This window comes from Anopheles gambiae, chromosome 2 (genome assembly GCF_943734735.2).
Source record: "Anopheles gambiae chromosome 2, idAnoGambNW_F1_1, whole genome shotgun sequence".
Classification (NCBI taxonomy): domain Eukaryota; kingdom Metazoa; phylum Arthropoda; class Insecta; order Diptera; family Culicidae; genus Anopheles; species Anopheles gambiae.
In genome coordinates this window covers 5,402,473-5,421,410 of record NC_064601.1, presented here as the reverse complement: position 1 = coordinate 5,421,410, position 18,938 = coordinate 5,402,473, and the positions used below count along the sequence as shown (strand labels likewise).

The 18,938-nt window shown below is 50.5% G+C and overlaps 1 protein-coding gene across 8 annotated transcripts in view; it reads left to right on the top strand.

Moving 5' to 3' along the window:
- The first annotated feature begins 3,296 nt into the window (after window positions 1-3,296).
- Window positions 3,297-18,938, top strand: part of LOC4577242 (innexin shaking-B) — a 61,191-nt gene continuing 45,549 nt past the window's right edge. For 2 of the 8 annotated variants that reach the window (XM_061641901.1, XM_061641902.1), the window contains exon 1: window positions 4,712-4,921. The gene's annotated coding sequence lies outside the window, so the exon portion shown is untranslated. Of the gene's footprint in view, window positions 3,415-4,711; window positions 4,926-10,631; window positions 10,728-18,938 lie in introns of those variants that run through there. The other 6 variants (XM_061641900.1, XM_061641899.1, XM_061641903.1 and 3 more) reach the window with 5 other exon arrangements.

Here is an 18,938-nt window from a genome sequence, read left to right as displayed (position 1 = left end):
ACACACACACAGGCCTCACTGATGGGCCGGTTTGGATTTTGGAGGTTTTAAATTTCGTTTTTCCCCGAAAAAAGTGCGTTTTTGTTCGTTGACGTTTTCCTCCGAGGGGCTGGCAAAAGATGTGTGTGCATGTGGCGCAATGGTGTCGCTCCCTCATGCCACTTTCCCTCTTTTTTTCGTTGTTGTTATTGTTTAGCTTTTGCTTCGACAACGACCAACACCGAGCGACGACAGTCCCGGCCCGGTGCTCCATTTCGGTACACTCCTTCCCCGGCACTCTTTCTCGTGGTTGTTGTTTTTTTGTTCTTCTATGCTTCATCGTACGAGGTTTCACGTTATCCGATATGGTGGAGTAGGGGGGGGGGGGAGGGCAGTGGGGAAGGGGTCAGGTCGTAATCCTGTCGTACCGGAGCACAGCAACATCAAACAGCGTTTAATAATCGTTCCGTACCGCCGTTATGCGCTCGCCGGCTTCTTTTACCACATTTTACGCGCGGTGCTGCTGTTTTACATACGGTAAATGAGTACAGTTTTGGGACGGGAACGAAAGCAAAAAAAAGAAGAAAAAAAACACGCCAGTCCTGGCGAGGTCCATTCGACAGTCCGAGGACCGTTTTGAAGTCAACCATCCCCGGGAGGCAATAATTACTTACTGTTGTACACACGTGCAGTCAGTTGAATGTGTGTCGTTGGTTGCTATTGCCGTTTGATGGAAGTGCTGGTCTAACAACAGCTTTATTAGCTTACCACCGATTACCACACAGCTTCAAAGGCGGCAAATAAAATGAGATTTAAATAATGCACAAAAAAGAGAGCGAACATAAAACAGCGAGCGCCAAGCACCAAGCGGCGTTTAAAATTTTCCGCTTTCGTCAGCAAATGATAGGACTGCGGGCTGCATGTGTAAAGTGCTGTTGATATTACACATGAGTTACTACCCATTCCAAAGCCCACCCCCCACATCCACCCCAAACCCGCCAAACAGCATTAAAGCTTTCGGAACGGAACGGCACAAAGCAGGCGTGCGCGCTCGCGATGGAAGATGACGCTGCATCCTTCCGCAAACAATCGTTTTTATTCTTTCTCCTTCTCACTCACTCATTTTCTTGCTCTCGCTCTCTCTTTTTTTGACTAAATTAATCATCCATCCCGTGAAATGATGGCAAAAACCCCGTGATGCAGATCACGGTCGACAGTCGGGCGGTCGATGGTCGCGTGTAGAAATGGGAAGAATCCGCCGACAAGAAGTGTTTTTTTTCTTTTGGAGGCTTTTTAGAAGAAGTTTTGCACTTTTTTTCTCTTTCTAGTGCGTACCAAGAGTTTCAAAGACGTCGTGAGGGGAAAAGAGAGGGACATGAAGCGACGAACGAACCGACGGAAATGACAGAGCATTGGCAGAGGGCAAAAAGGAAAGGAAGGAAGATAAAAAAAAACAACAAGAAGGACGAAGCTTACTAACTTCCCTATTGCAATGTGAACTTCATTTTCAACTCACTGGGACGGGGAAGTGGAAAGTGGAAGTGGAGCGAGGGGGAAAATGGAGACTCTTTTTATGAAGTTTCCATCCCACATCCACCCAAACACACACACACACACGCTGACACACGTACAAAAAGCGTCTTATCACTTAAAGTGCCCGTGTGTGTGCCCTGCGAGTTCGTCTGAAAGAGGGCGTCCGTTGCCGTTACATCTTTAAGACACGGCACACTAGATGGGAAGCGATAGCGACAGGGCAGGGACGGGAATGACACAATGTGCATCAGGGGAGAGAAAGGGAAGAAGGAGAAGAAGAAGAGTGTGCTGGCAAGCAGCGCCTGCCTATTAAATGCGATCAGTTGTGTGTCTCTAAATAGTAGGCGAAGAGCCGTCCCGCCGTCCCATTACGAAGAAGCAAGGATAGGGAAATAAAACCATTTTGTGCGGTGTGCTAGGCACACACAAAAAAGCTCCCCTTGCCATGTGTGTGTGTGTGTGTGTCTGTTATGCCTTTTTTTGCAATATAAAACGTGGGAAAATATTTACCCATGCAAAAGGACCTGCCGGGGAAGCAGCGCACACGACGTGCTGTGTGTGTGTATGTGAGAGAGATAAGGCAGACGCTAGCGAGAGAGAGAGAGAGAGTGAGTGCGAGCTCCTCTCTCGCCCATCCGCGCTGCTTTTTGCCACACCGACACGACACGCTCCAGAAAAGGAAAACAGCATGCCGTATAATGATGGAAATCGATACGCTAGTGGCGAACAAACCCCACTCTCCCCCACTTCCTCGTTCCTGTGGAAAGTGGGTGGGATGGGGTGGGGAGGGAGGGGATGAAGCGCATCAGTACAAAACGTGCCTGGGAGCGGAAAAACCAGCCGTGGAAAAGCCGTCGTAAAGCGGGCACTTAACGGGAAAATCGTTTGTGGTGTGACGATGGTCGAAAGGGCTGGCCGCGGGGGAAGGTCAGGAAGGGGGAGTGTAGTGTCAGAGGGATTGACATTTGCTGCTGTTCGTGTCGAGTCGCTTCACTTGCAAAAGTGTGCTTGTGTGTGTGGGGAGGCTATGAGGTTGATCGAAAAGTTGGGTGAAGGCGAGAAAAAGTCACTTTTTGATGTGAAATCAATTTATTCTGATTTTATTTTTATGTTTTTGCCTCTTTCAATGACGTCATTAAGATCCAAACTACACTTACAAAAACACAAACACTTTGCCGTCAACCCAATATCCCTGGCTGCTATGGCTGTGTAGCGCTGGGCCGCGGTGGCGTTCGTTTCGCGGCGAGGGTCATTTGATTCAAATTCGGCGCGGCAAAGCTGCGGCTCTCGGCGAACATCGGCGCTAATGAGGAGGAAGATGGAAATTCCCTTCTCCCTCTCTCCCACCCTGCTCTCTTACGCTCTTATGGAGTGACGCGTACGCTGCACTCACCGCTCGAGCAGAGATGGAACGAAGGAACGAGACGGAGTGTTTCGCTGTTTCGCCGTTCACTCGTCGCAGCCTCACACCGCAACAACCTTGGCGTGAAAGAGGAAGGCCAGCCTGTCTTTCTCTCTCTTCCTCTTAGTGTGTGTGTGTAGGTGGGTGTACTGAGGACCAGGAAAGGAGAGCGGACCGAGGCCGTTCGTGTGTCCAATGCGGATGCGGTTCGGTGTGCGGAACTACGCGGATATTGCGCCTGGGGAACTCGTGAACCCGCGCCGATAATTTCATTCTCGTGCAGTGGTGAAGGGGACAGACAGCAAGAGAACGGTGAAGGGATTTTCCATCGATGTCGGCGTGCGACGGTCAGTCAGTTGGTTGGGATCAGGCGGTCGGTCGGTCGGTCAGTCAGTCAGTCAGTCAGTCAGTCAGCCAGCCAGCGAGCCAGCCAATCTCCGTTTCTTCTCCGTTTGTGACGATCGCGTGTTGTTGTTATTGTTTATCTTTCCCTTTTTTCGGTTTGTTTTCCGTTCCGTTATGCCTAACCGGTCGTTGTGATGGGAGAGAGATAGAGAGAGAAAGAGAGAAGGAAAGCGCGAACAAGAACTATTAAAAGTAATCGTTAGAACATTCAGGCTGTTGTTGGTTTTGTGAGCGAACCTGTGAAGCTGCATTTCCGCTGACCCTCTGGGGATGTGTGTTAACAATGTGCGCGCCTTAAAGACGTTAAAGACACGGTACGGGTTTTCTCCTGTAACAAAATACAACCCCCCGGGAGTCTCGTTACCGGCAAAAAAGGTTACGCTAAGGGCTATAACCTACGCCCCGGCTTGGGAGGATAGTAATAGACAGGGCCGGTGTGTAGTAGTACTAGTAGTAGTAGTAGTGTAGGGGACCATCTGCTTCATGTCCAGCGTTGCTCTGGATAGCTTCAGTTAGCACCCGAAACCGACAAAGAACCCCGATGCATGACGTGGGCGGCAGCGAGGGGGTCCGAGGTGACCAGAACCTTCGCCCGCCTTCGCTCCAAAGGAACTTGCTTGCCCCTCCACACGGAGAAGATGTAAACATCTCAAAACATGCTTATGATTTTATTGGCCATCTCTATGTGTGTAGGAGGATGGGTGGCGCATCTAAACTGACGGGGCTGTGTTTTAATTTGGAGCACACACACAGACGCCAACGCAATGTGTTTTCCTTCTGCGTTCCGTGCGTGAGATGTCGGGATGATCTGCCCTGCTTCTTCTTCTTCTTCCTTCTTTCCGTTGAGAAACGGCCGCGGAATAGTTTACACGCACAGCGCGCCGCCAACGTCCAAAGGAAGACTAAACAATTTTCCAACGCCTGCTACGGCTGCTGCTGCTGCTGCTAGGGGCTTGGAGGCAAGTGGTCGGAATCACGACGGTCCCGGATTGAAGTGGAATTTGAGTGGAAACACTTTTTTTTCGGGTGCGTGTTACGTTGGAAGGGAAACGGGAAGGGGGACGTCTAGGAGGGACCACGTAACGCCGCGGATTTACTCCACATGTCCGAGGCAAAACCGTTCACCACGGCTTACTGCTCATCTGCTCCCCCTCTTTGGTGGTACACCTTTTTGGCTTGGGCGCGTGTGAAAACGAGTGAGAGAGAGAGAGAGGGAGAGAGCGCGCGCTTTAGAGAGCGAAAGCGAGAGCGCACAGCATTAGAAGATGCTGCGGGGCATCTCTTCAGTGTGTGTGCACAGGTCGTCGTATCACGTTCACCATTCCCCCTGCGTGTCTGCGTGGTTGGGTTGGGGTTGAGCTGCGCTGCCGTCAGCCAAAACAGTCTGTAAGCGGGCCCAGTCCTAGTCGGAACCAAGTTCCGAATGGAATCTCTCTAAGTGCCGTCACAGGGGGAGGGCAGGAAGAAAGCAGAAGAAACGGGGCGCATCACCGTTAACTTGTTGGGTTTTTGCGTGTGCCATTTTTTTGTTCTGTTCTGTTCTGTTCTGTTCGGCTGGTTGCGTTTTCCTTCCTTTCCTTCGTTCCGGTGTGTTGTCTGTCTGTGAGTAAGTGACTGTTGTGACTATGAATTAATTAATCTAGGCTGAAGAAACTTGCTTGAAAGTGTGTGCGAGTGTGTGATAGAGGTCACTGCATTGGATTTTTATCTCTTCCTGTGCCACCGTGTACTTCGATCGATTGCACATCATCAACACACACACACCAGCATTCCCAATTGCAGGAGGCCATCGATAGAACGTCCAATTCCAATCGAACAGTGTATGTGTGTCTGTGTGTCCGTGTGTGTGAGTGAGTGTTATTCCTCGCAAAGACAACATAACCAAACAAATTCAAACCGTGCCGTGTGTCTCCCTGCCTACTGTGATGGGACGGTTGTGTGTCCTGCGGGTAGCCAGAATTTGTCCCCCCCCTCCCCAGGATGAAGCAAAGCAGCAAAAAGGATATACTCTTGCTACTCTTCTCTGATCCGGTTCTGCTGTCTTTCTGTGTGCTTGTGTGTGTTTGAAAAAGAAAGCATTATAGACTGGGCAGAAGGAGAAGGAGCGAACGATGTCATGCTTGTTCGTGTGTATGTGTGTATGTATGACTTAGTTGTACCGGATACGGTGCAGTTGTCACTGTGTGCGTGTGTGTGTGTGTATGTGTGTGTTTGTCGGTGCATAAAACGTGGGCACTTTGGCGAAGCCATGTCGTCGGATAATTCATTCTTTTGGCGAAGAGCGCACCGAGACACGAACCCCTCACTTGTCTCCCACCGGGCTGCCTCTTTACACCCCCTCTTCGCCCCTCCCCACAGTTGCACAGTTTTGGTGCAATGGCATTATGATATTAATTCCAAACCCGTACTCTCTACTCGGGCACAGCGCTCAGCGTCGTGCTACGGTGCCCGAGCTGCCCGGGTCATCTGCCTTGCAGCTTGCAATGGGTGGGATGAAAAAAACACCCACATACCCCGTTCGACACATACAAGATGCGCTAATAAAAAAAAAAGATGCGGGGCAGGGGTGGGGGGACCGAGCGATTATGCAGAGGCACAACCGCCCGACGATTCGCTCCTTCTTCTGCTGCTGTTGCAGGCTAGCGTTATTATTTTTATATATGTGGTAGCGTTGTACCACTGAGACCGTGCGAGTAGTGATCCCTACTCTAATCGGACGACAGGACACACTCACTCACTATTACTGTACCACAAACAAACCCACCCCGCACCAATGTCTGGGCCACAGACCACACCAGTGTCGCGCGCGGTTGGAAATATACATCACAATCTTGGTTCCCCTTTTTTACTTGGCGCGAATCAGCAGCTGCAGTACTTTATTAAACACCACACACACACACCACACCACCTCTCTGGTGTTCCCTTTTTCCCCCCACAGTTTGTGCAGTGCGGCAGAGTCGTCGAGTTAACCGCAGCAGCAGCAGCAGCAGCAGCCTCAGAAGTAGCTGTGTTGACCCGTGAGCTGGCTGTCTCACACATTCCAAACTACTTTGGAGGAAGGAGAGGGGAGAGGGAAGACGGAAGGGGGAGGGGGGAAAGTGCAGTGTAAACATTCATCATCCGGTGCAATTGGTACTACTACTTCAGCGCGAAGGACCCCAAACTGCGAATGGGGACGGGGGGAATGCAACGATCGTTAGGCAACCTTACTGCTGCTGCCGTTTTCAACAACATCCGCTGCTGTATTTATTGTTTTGTTGTTGTTTCTGGTAGTTACAAGGGAAAGAGGTGACGCGTAAGTCGAAGGGGTAGTCGTTGGGCTAGGGTAAACAACTCAACCCCTCCAAACTGGGGGGGGGACCAATGAACCAATACACTTGTGAGGAAATCCAAATCGGCGTCAATCGTTTGGGGGCCATAGCTTCCGTTTACTCCGACCCCGCTCGGCAAGCCCTCGACAAAGGAAGGGAACGCTTCTCTGGCCTGGTCGCGTACGTGGCCAATGCATGGCTTCAAGATGGCATTGTTGTGGCGCCGTCCACGGATGGATGGATGGAGGCGCCTGGTATCGCAGGGCAGCAAACAAACAAACGCAAAAAAACTACTACGAATAAGGTGTCCACTGGTTTATTAGCTGCGTTGTGGTCGTCCTCTTTGCAGGGGACGCAACGGGAATCACACAAGAGGGGGAAATGGTGGTACTAAAATAAGCAAAACCCACCGTCCAACCGTCCGCCCGGTTGGGAAATGGTGCAACGCGGCAACGACAGCAGCAGCAAACACCGTCAGCCCAAAACCGGTTGGGGTCAGTTGCACCGCGGGGGCGCGGATGGGAGGGAAACCTTTCGGGTTCCAAAAATATTATCGCTCGTCAGCAGCAGCGCATACACACGGGAGGACGATACATTGACGATGACGACAGTTTTTTTGTTGTGTGTGTGGATTAAGTTGCTTGTCGCTGTTGTCGCTGTCGTCGTCGGCAATTGCCCCACGCCGGGGATCAATAATTATAATTCTCGACATGTTGTGTGTGTGTGTGTGTGTGTGTGTGTGTGTGTGTGTGTGTGTGTGTGTGTGTTGCCGCTTCCATCCCACGGCACAGCGCAGAACGCGTGTCAGGTTACGTTATCGCGGCGCGGCTTTTTTGTTGCTCCACTCCCCCCCAATTCGCTCCCACCCACACACACACACGTGGAGTTCATAAGGTTTATCGTTTTGTTTAGTTTTTAGTTATGAATCTGGGGGGTAGGGGATCGCTGTGTGTTGGAAAACGACAGCAACATATTGTAATCATGCTTTACATGTGGTGCAGTAAGGTCATAAACTAAGAGACGGCGAGGGGGGGGGTGTGTGTCTGTGTATGGGGAAGGATATGCTCTGCAGCATTATAAATCGTTTGGGTGGGGGGGTTTCGTGTACGTTGGTCAAACAAGTCGCCTTGTGTGTGTGTGTATGGGGGTCGTCTGGGTGTTTGAACGATGAAGACGTGTTTGGCCGTCCAAGCGACGCAGAGATACCAAGAGGTGCCAAGACACCTACCAAGGGTTGGCCAAGTTTTCTACCCGTTACAGACAGAGTGATATATTCTAGCAAAACGATTTAGTGGGACGGCGTCGTGGGGGGGAAAACACCTCTGACTAAAAAAGAAAGGGAAAAAAGCAAGCGAGACAGCCTTTCGGTATGTAAAACTGTTGGCAACGCATCAAACCCCCGACTCTCGATTCTCTCGAACGGGTAAACTCGACCTGTGTGTACTGCCGTGTGCGAAGCGCCCCATCAGAGCGCCCCACAACCATTTCAAACAGCAGGCTGTGACAGAGACGTCCATTGAAGGCAAGCACACAGTCACAGTTTACAGTTCGCAGAGTGTCGAAGTTGCCGCGTCCTGAAAAGCGCCTCGTCAAGAGCCCCCGAGATTCCGGTTGCCGAAAGTACCTGCGAAACAAGTAATAAAGCTAACGGGGAATGGATGGAAATCCTCAGACAATCACAAGGATTTACGCGATTGATCGTCGTGCGCGTGTGTGTGTGTGAGAGAGAGAGGAGGGGCAGGGGTGAAACCTCAAGAAACCATGTGACATGAGAATACATTGTTGGAGTTTGCAGAACTGGGTACTCCTCTCTGGTGCCATCTCGCTTCGTTAATGCAGCGTGATGCGCTTCGTCGGCAAAAAAAGGACAGTGCTCGTGTTCGGCTTTCTTCCTACATGTGTTTGTGGTTGAAAATATCTCTCTCTGAGTGTGTGAGTGTGTGTGAGTGTACATCGTGCGGGCAGTGCTGCCAGCTAGAATCAGAAGCTTCTGCACAGCTTCAGAACCGAAGTTTTGGACTCTATCTCTCTTGCGTCGTGCGCTCTGTTTCTCTCTCTCTCTCTCTCTCTCTCTCTCTCTCTCTCTCTCTCTCTCTCTCTCTCTCTCTCAGTCGATCGTTCTTGTCTTCTTCATGCAGAAGTTTCGTGCTGGTGTGTTGTTTTTTTAGTATCGCGCATAATTCCGTGTATTTACATACGAGTGCTTGTATGTGTCTATGCCTGTTTGTGTGTGTGTTTGTAATGTAGTGTCGCAACGCAGTGTGTCTACACTGGTGTGTGCATGCTTGATGCTGAATGAAAGGACTGGGACAAACTGGGAACGTAATATCCAAAAAAATGAAAGAAGATACTAATTCCGTCCACCCAAGTGTTGGTGGAGGAAGTGGTAGTGAGGGTTATATTGCGAGGAGGGCAGTTTTTATTATTATTAAGAGCGTCTTCTTTGTCTTCTGGTCAAAAACCGTTCCGCTGTGGATGGCTATCGCATAAAAACGGGCGGAAAATGAGTCTTGAGGACCTCCTGGAAGTAGTTCGGATTATTTTAATTATCTCCTCGCTGCACACATACAAACCTCCGTGTGTGTGTGTGTTTGTGTGTACTGGACAGTTTTCTCTTTCCTGTCCCACTCTGGGTGTGTTGTGCCCGCTCTCTTTCTCTCTCTACCTCTCTCTCTTTCTTACGTATAGTCGCGTATAGTCTTTCTTGTTCCGTGCCGCGTACCACGTACTCCGGCCACTACACACTGCTTAGCTTCTTGATCTAGTGTGCTGCGCCTCCGCGGTGTGTTACTCTCGTGTGACACACCGAGCTGCTCGTGTGCCGTTTTTCTCCTTCCGTCGCGTGGAAAGTACAGCCAAACGAGCAAAGAACCATCCTGCTTGGGGGTCCGTCTTGATATTTTATTCATGCATTTATATTTAATTTGAGATTCGGAGTACAAGCTACGAAGGTATTTCAGGGCAATCGACCCTGGGGGGGGGGGGGGGATCATCTTCTTTTGTGTGGGAGAATTTTCCGCATGCGAGAAACGTGACGCGCTGGTGCCTGTTTTGACCTGCCGCATCCAATATGCTGGATATTGGTCTCTGGTTTGCTTTTTGGTTCGAAACCGAAATCGAAACAGAGACAGCGATTGAGGCGTGAGGTGTAGTGGGCTGGGACCGGGAATGGGGAAGTGTGCTGGACTGAAGCGAGTCGGCAAATGTGTGCGAACGTGAGCGAAACAGCTGAGCGAAGCAGATTACGGAGTGGAAAACCTTTCCCGGTTTGGAAAATCAAACACCGAATGAGAAAGCACTAAAATCACGGTGAGATGGAAAAAGGGAGAAAGCAAGAGTGTGTGAGAGAGAGAGAGAGCGCGCGCACTCGCACACACACAGGAGTGAGAGAGCGGAATTTGGCAATCCAGTGATGGAATTTCATCAGATGACGTGGTTCGAACGAGCGAGCGAGAAGGCATGCTGCGATGAATGAAATGATAAAACATTTTCCGGGAAAATATTGCAGTGGAAAGGCGTGGGGAAGTGCTCCACCACTTGCTTTTCCCTTCCCATCCCCCCCGCGCAAACAAAAAAAAACACGCTGGAATGGTTCCTTCTTGCTCGCGCACCCGACGTTGTGTTGTGGTGCGTTCGGAATTCAGCAGTAGCGCTTCCGGTCGCTTTCGCTTCTTTCGCTCGTCCGCTTCTACTCGCTCCCTTCCGTTCGGGCTGATAGGACGGAAAGTAAAGGGGGTCAGTGGTGCCAACCCGAAGCAGCAGCAGCAGCAGCAGCAGCAGCAGCACCAGCACAGAACGTGGAAAATCGGGCAACGGACGAACTGGCAAGTTCTGGGCAAAAGCTTTCACGTTGCTCATCGCGCAGAAGAACGGGGGAGGGCGGTGTTCGTCGTCGTGCCATCGTGCCATCTTTGTCTGCGTTCAGCCGAAAGCAGTGCGTTTGTATGTGTGTGTGTGTGTGTGTGTGTGTGGGGGCCGAATTCGGCAAGCAGTGCAGTGCCGTCCGTGTGCCGTCCTGGTGGGCCCGAAGAAGTTTGTTAGTGTGGCGAGCAGTGTTACGGCGAGCAGAGGCCGCGCGAAACTTTCTGTGCGATGCGGTACATGGAGATTGTTTTTTTTAAATATTTTTTTAAAATTTCTGTCTACTAGTGTGTGCTTGCACCGCCGTTTTGTGTATCGTTTTTTTTTTCTCGCGCTGGTGCGTGGTGATGTGTTGTTACCGTGTCTTTTCCGATGGGGTTTTACGTTCTGCTTTAAGCCCGAAACCACCACCAAAAGAACGTCCCTCTTACCCAGATCCCGAAACAGCCCTGTGACTCATTAGTGGTCGTTCTGGTGGAGCGCAGAGGAGCGAGAGGGAAAGGAAGAAAGAGGTGGCAACAACATACGCGCACACACGTGTTGTGTTGGGCCGAAGCGTGAGCAAAGAAATTGGCGCTCCTGGTGCGGAATCGTTGCGTGCGTGCGTGCGTGCGTGCGTGCGTGCGTGCTTGCGTACGTGCAAAAGTGTGCGTCCCGTAGTGTGCGTGTGTGGAAACGAGGAACTGGAGGAACGTGCTTCGGGACATCCTAGGCCCCATCTATGCCACGGCAACGGATCCTGCCGGAGTGCGCTCTTGCCAGCCTTCTTGAATGTCCTTTTTTGTGTGTGTGGTCGTGTTTTGTAGTGCGTGTGACCGTTTTTTTGTTTTGTTGAATCCTCGTGCAGTGGTGTTGCAGCTTGGAAACTATCGAACTCCATGGAAAGACTGTAAAAACACTCACAAATGGAATCACTCAATGGAAAAACAAGGATAATGAACGGTTAAACACAGCTCCGCAGTGGACTGGAAGGACTGAAGAGCTGTTCCCCGGTATTCGCTTTTTTGTTTAAAGAGCAACGGAATCGGAGTGTGTGTGTTCTGCAAAATGAGAAAATCCCTGCAGTGATACCCACACACAAACACACACATACGGCATACGGGTTGTTTGGTGGAGTGAGTGCGCTCTGTTTTCCGTGTCCGTGAAGAAACGGGTTTTGCTAGCCAGCCAGCCAGCCAGCCAGCCAGCGAGAAAGCGAGTCGAAAATTAGAAGTTCGTGGCCCTGTTCCGTTCCGGCGGGGCGGGCTGCTGAAGGGGCGGGTGCGCCTGCTGTGGTCCGGCGCTGAAAGCCACGGGGTCGATCGTGAAAATGTGGGTGAAATGGCAAATGTAGGTGAAACACAAAGCACAAGAACCGATGTGCAAAGCGTGTGTGTGTGTGTGTTTTTTTTACGTTTTATAGGGAGAGAGAGGGTGTGTGTGGGTGGAAGAAAACAGTTCAGAATGCACACACGTACCGCAGCCGTTATGCGGTCGAAGGCCAATGGTGCTTGTGTTTTTTTTTTGTTTCGTTCGAGTGTCGAACTTGCTGGTGGTGCACTGTGTGTGTGTGGCTGTGTGGATTTGATGGTCGTGAAGCAAAAAAAAAAAAAAAAAACACTGCTACGGTGGAGGGACTCCTGGTGGTGGAGGGTGGTGACCACCACTGCTCAATGATGGAGAAGTTATAGCCTCCCCCCAGAGAGTGGTGGCCTGATGGAAGGATATGGATTTCGATCGCGACAGCTCAGAACCGGCCATAATCAATTCCCCAATCGCTCGGGAATGCTCCGCTTCAAGAAGCTTGTGTGTGTGTGTGTGTGTGTGTGTGTCTGTGTGTGTTTGTGTGTCTGTGTATTTCTTCCTCTAGAGCACCACCACTGCTCTGCATCGAATCCAAGAGCAAAAGAGTGCGATAGAGCGACTCAAGAGACGATAAAAAGAACCGCTACAAAGGGGGGACGAGGGGGGGCATAAAAAGGAGGAAAAACAAACGTAATCGTGACGGGTTTTTTTTCTTTTTTTTGGTGTGACGTGACCGCTCGCGCCCGTTTCACGACCAACATCAAAAACCGAAATGAGATGATGATTGGGTAGCCGGGAAGCGGCCGCTTTGCTCCGCTCAAATCGGAAAAGATCGGAAAGCGCAGCGGAAAAACCCCCTTCAAACCCGGCCCCGGACGTTTCGCCGCAGCTCGCAGACTCGGAGGAAATAATATTATGCTATAATATGCCTTGCTCCACTGTATGGAGAGCAGCACATTTATGTTCGTTTCGGCAAAGCTGCTGCTGGTGCTGCTAGTGCTCCCGTTTTCTTTCAGCCTTTTGGGAGATGATTGGGTGACAGTGCAGCAACGGAAATCGCACAGCGCTCGTCTTCTACTGCACCATAAAAAGTTAAAGAATCCGGGCGTGTGACGTTGTGTGTGTGTTTGTGTCTGGCGGGGGTAGACGCGCTGACGACGCGGAAGACGATGGCCACGATTTTGGCTGTTTCCAATTTCGTCTTCCTCTGTGTGTGTGTGTTCTACCGGTGGTTGCGGTAGCGCAAAATGAAATCTTTCATATTTGATTCAAGTCGTGTGCGGCTGCATCATAAAACTGACTGAGCTTTTTCGCGTATTTTTTTGTTGTCGTCCCTCCCCCCGGAGCTTTTCCTCCGCCACAACCATCACAGTTCGGCAGTATGAGAAGAAGAGGAAGCAATGCATAAATGATTGATATGCAAAGTACGGCAAAACGGTAGAAATCGTAACTCCAACACTTGGGAAGCGGAGTGTTGTGCAGAAATGAAAAATGATCTCACGAGCCACACAGTGTGGCTCATAAAAAAGGCGATTGGTTTATCAATGTCTTAGGCTTTGCGATGTTTAGTGGTACCTTTTGTTTAAATTATCTTTAAAGCAATTTATTAAATGGGCTCTGGTTTGTTCTTTAAACTACATACACAAAAGAGCCTCTACCTCTACGTCACAGCTTGTGTAGTAAACAACGAGCGAAAGCGGACGGTTGTGCGCAAAAACACACGTCACAATCATGTGATTACGATGACGACGATAATGCTCCAGCAAGAAAATGCTTTGCTTTGCTTTTCTTTCTACACGTGTGTAATGTGTCCACCACCATGCACCTGGCATTGCTGCGACAAGAAGACATCAGTATTAGTGATGATGATGCCAGTGTATATGTCTTTTCTTCTGTCTTTTTTCCCAAATTCTGAGCACAAACCTCATGCATCCTTTGTGTCGGACAGCGTCCACTGACACGGACACTGGGCAAAGAAAAAAAAGGGAACCAAAATCCCCTCGTAACGTCCCCAAAGCAAATCCTTTCAATGTATGACATTTAATGTTGCGTTGTGAAAGGTCTTGGAGCGATCCTGCGCTGCTCTCCTTCTCATCATCCCCTCGTAGGCGAAGGTTCATTATCGAGCTTACAGTTGTGCCTTGGGAGAAAAGAACAACAACAAAAAAGCACTCACTCTCACACACACACACACAGAAGACGAACCTAATCCTAGGTTATGTGTATCCATCTCGGTGGGTCGCACAGAACGCCAAACAACACGGGACAATTTGACACCGTTTTGCGTGGTGTGAAATTGACTTCTTACGACCCTCAGTCGTTGCTCCAGAAATGACTTCTGCAAATGTACGAGACAGGGGGCAACACGACACGTGTCCCATCGGAATGTTTGGTGCTGTCAACCCAGAATTCGGCAGCACTTGCATGCTGTTGTTGTGTCGCAACGGGGCTGCACGCTTTCTTTTCCCAGTTTTCGCTTTCGGGCGCGACGTTGTCGTCATCGTCGTCGTCGTTGTCGTGGCATTAGTGGAGCACCTTCACCCAACGGCATTAACATTAAGGGACTGTGGGGATAGGGAGGGGGGATTTGAGTGTGTCTTTAAAGTCCCACTGTTGGGTTGCTGTCACCCTCGCCTTCTTTTTTAAGGGTAGTGGTGGTGGTGGTGGCAGTTTGTTGTTATTGCAAAAAGCGGGCCGAATGGGTGATGGAACAATGTTTGGGATGGTGTTTTGTTTCACTGAATCGAGGAGATGGCCCGATTAGTTTGACACACTCTACGCTCCCCCAGGAAGATATTGGGTTGCAGCGTGCATGGCAGGGGTGACATTTTTCGACAACTTTGATGTTCTAGTTGGTGGCCGTTTCAGGTGGCTGTACTTCTGGACATTTACTGCCAGCCACACTTTTGACCGCTCTAGCCGTGATTCATTCTCTGGAAGCTTGTTGCCGCTTTGGTAATGCATTTTCATTTAGTCCTTTACCAAACCTTTGCCTACTTTCGGGCGTCTCATTACGATCTCGACAGTGATGGTTGAATGATAAGGACGCGGCCGTCAGATTTTGCAATACATCTCTCGCGACAGTCACGGCAACAGCGCGAGCAAGCCAGCCGAGAGCCTGTCAACAAGCCGAAAGTTGAGACATTTGAAGAAGACGAATGCACACAGCCGGAGCAATTTAGCAAAAATCAATCAAACCGCGCTGCCTCAAGGGAATTCTGCCTCAAAAGGAGAGTGGGGAGAATGGGTGTTGCAAAACAACCCACAGAAAAGCGGCGCATTCATCAACAATCGAATTCATTTTCCTTTCGTAGATTTCGCGAAAACGAAGCTAAACTCGAGCTGTAGCGAGCTTCCCTCGTCAGTGCCAGTTGCACAGGGGGGGAGCTAGAGGGCTACTAGGCCCGTGGCCAACCTCAATCGGAACAGCTGAAGGACGAGGTCATTCCGCGTTCGTTTCGCGAGCAGAGTGGGTCGAACCTCGAATGCCTTAAATATTATTGCCTTGCACCTTGGCTTGTTTTTTTATGTTTGTGGGAATTTGATTTTCCCTTCACACAGGCAGGCAGGCAGGCATGCACACCCGCATTCCGGGTGTAATGGGGGGCACGGTCTAGTGCAGCCTGTGCATTGCTTCTTCTTCTTCTTGTGTTGTATTTGGTTGCTTTCGACCGTTCGATTGCCATTCGGCATCGCACACACCGCATCGAAAGGACGAAACGTGGCGATTATATAATAACCGTCCGTCCGCCCGTCCGCCCGTCGGTGAGGTTGATTCTGCCTGCACAGCACCGCTTGCTGCTCATCCCGCCCCACAGCACCCAATGCGCTGTGTTTCTATGCTGTGCGGCTGCGTTTGAAGGGGAACCGAGAAAATGAGTGTTCGGTGTGTTCGGAGCTTGGGAAAAGCTAAACTATCGTGCGGAGTCAGAGATTGCCAGTGGTACAAGCGTCACGTTGGTTGGTGGAATAGGAAGACTTGAAACGGAGATAGAGCTTTTGGGCAAGAGAAAGCGAGATATACACAGAGAAAGAGAGAGAGATACTGTTATATCGTGCTAATGTTGCAAAAGAAAGAGCGATAGAGAGAGAGAGAGAGCGAGAGCTTTGCGTGCTTTGGTGAAGTTGCAGCGTGTTGTGGCGCTGCAGGAAAGCAGCCGAGCCTTCCGAACAGGACACTGTCCTTGTTTGCCATTCACACACACACCCAGTGGCTGGCTGTTGCTCTCTCGCTCATTCGCTCACACGCCAACGGATGCTTTTGATACTATTGCTGCCAACAATGCTCTGCTGCTCTGCCGAGATACGCCGCTGTCCTGTGATAACAAGCCCAAGCAGGAGCGAGATGGAACATACTAAATCTCTGTCACTGTCGTGAAATGAGCAACGCTAAGGGAGCGATAGAGAGAGAGAGAGAAAGAAAGAGAAGCATGCAATGGAGCTCGGTGAGTGTACAACGCTGCTGAGAGTGAATGGAGGCAAAATTTGGCACCCTTTGCAGAGCTAGATCTGCAGAGTGTGCTGCATGTGGAGGATGTGAAGGTATGTGTCATGGGAGCTTGTGGGGAGGGGGGGGGGGGAAACCGTCGTAGTGTTCTAAATATTGAGCGCCTACACCAACGCCAAAGGAACGGTGGCAGGTCGGGAGCGGTTAAGTAACGTTCGCGTGTGTTTGCTGACCCACCGACGGGTGGACGGACGATGGTCTTCGAAATGTCAAACGAATTGCCGTTGTCCTCCGTCAACGGGTATGTTCCCCCGACACAAACTCGACCGCGTAATGTGTTCAAATGACCCATTCAATCCTTCGCCTTCGCCTAATTCCGTCTGAACTCCACAACACGACCTTACTCGAAACTCTGTTCGCTCTGTACTTCTTTCTTCTTGGTTTTGTTTTCCTCCGCTCAAATCGAGATGTTCCACAGTTTTGGAGTCACACAGGCACTTGCACCCAAACGCTGGTGGTTGTATGTCTAGCGAATATTATTACACCCGCCATCATTCCATGTTCTAATGGTCCGTTGTTCGTATGCAAATCGCCGGCCGTTTGCTGGCTTGGGTGGGTAGTGATCGTTCTATGAAATATAATTGTCAGCAAACCGGTGGGAATGTTCACGACAGAGTCCTTAATTCGTCGGGAAAGCCATTTACCCGGCCAGGTGTGCGCATTGAAGTCATCGTCGTCGTCGTCGTCGTCGTCGTTGTCGTCGTCGCCGGCGATGCCCTCCTTCTACAAAGTGCGGTGTGTCCTAAAATCTAAATCAAATCAACCACAACCCGACCCCATAAAACCAGCCCCTTTGATCCTCATCCACATCCCCTCATCCCATCCCCTCTCTTCAAGTTCCTCCGATTGTTCCTCCGATGTGCTCTGTTTCGTCGCCCGCCTGCGTCTTCGCGTATCACGTGCCAGCCAGCGGGACCCGGGACGTACAAAACGAGCCACCGACCCCCCCCCCCCCTCCCCCACACACACACACACACAGCGCTACACAACCGCTATTATGCGCCAGCAGCAGTGCAGCACCAGCAGCATTCGCACTGCAAAGACAATTTGGGAGGCATTTGGAAAATCGAATTGACCCGCACACAAACAAAAGCGGGAAGCAGAGCAAACACAATGGGATCGTTATGGGAGGGCGAAACAATGAAGCGCTGGGCTCGGAACTCCGGTACGTGACAAGAAGTGCGAGGTTGTTTGGCGAATCCGTTGATTGATTCGTTTCAACACCCACCCCCGAAACGGGGAGAGTCAGGGGGGGGGGGGGGAGAGTGTTGGAGGGTTTTGAATATTTTGAATTGAAATATTATAGCTCGGTGGTGGGAAACAGCATTTTTTTTATTGAATGATTTGTTTGACTTTTTATTGCGTGAAACCATTGTGGAAGCTTCCAATAGTGCATTGAGTTGGAGTTGGGAAATTGTGAGAATATTTGGAGAATATATGAATACCTGATTTTCCCTTCCTTTTACGGGTAAATGGATACGTTGCTCTTATCCGCATCGCATCGATACTGCACACAGGCTGAAAGGACACGCTGCAAACCGATGCAGGTCCCTTCCCATTCCTTCCCCTTCTCCTCCAAAACGGCTTCCACCGCCTTGGTCATCGATAAATAGAAAATTCAAAGCACACAACGCGCCAAAGCCAACCCCAACGCCGGACAACGCAAACAAAACGGAGGAAGAAACAAGTGCATGACGGTTACAAAAATAAATATCATCCGACCAACCATCCCCCCTCTCACGGACTTGGGCGCGTCAGGTGCCGGCCAAGGAACGGTCCGCGCTGCAGCTGCAACTGCAACTACAGCTGCACCAGCACCAGCGATGTTGAATTATTCGCAGCAGCAGCAGCAGCAGCAGTTTCGATTTTTCGCTTTGTTTTATTTATGCTTCATGATGCATGAATGTGGGCGAACAGCAGAGGGTGGCACGAGAATGACCTCGACGTGTTTCCTCTCACCCACCCCCCCCCCCCCTCTCCCCTTCCTTGACAGCCACCCTTAACGCGTTTGGGGCTGAAGTTGGTGGACAAAACTCTGCCCGACGCTTCAAATCGAAACACAAAATGCGGCTAAAACAGTCCAGTTCGCACCGTGGCCTGCCCATTCCTTTGGGTGGGCAAATGGGTGAGCCCCGAGGAAGGTCGTACTGATGGGCCCACTGCTGCTTGGCCCACACCACCATGCGGGGCTGTACAACGACAACAACCATTCAGCGAGCAAAACGAGTTTGCCCGTTTATTTGCATCCATTTTCCGATTTCGTCCGTTTCGATCGCTCACACACAGAGACCGTGTGGTTCTGTCCACCAACTGATTGCATCCACGTTTCCCGATTGCATCTTCTCGCACTTGGTCTCTCTCTCTCTCTCTCTCTCTCGCTTACTCTCTTGCTTTACATGAAGTGTCCCTAAGTGGCGATAATTCGGGTGGAAACGGGTAGGGAAATTTGATTTTGGGCGGTTAAATTTACGAAAAATGTATAAATTCACACAGGGAAATTGGGTCGATTCTGGCATTCCTTCCAACACACACACACACATGGGGTCGGTTGTGAATGGCATCCAAGTACGGATGTGAGAGATTTATCTCATACGCTCACTCTCACTTTTGCTCAGCTTGCTGCTGGCGAAAAAGGGGGCCACAGAACAGGGAGACG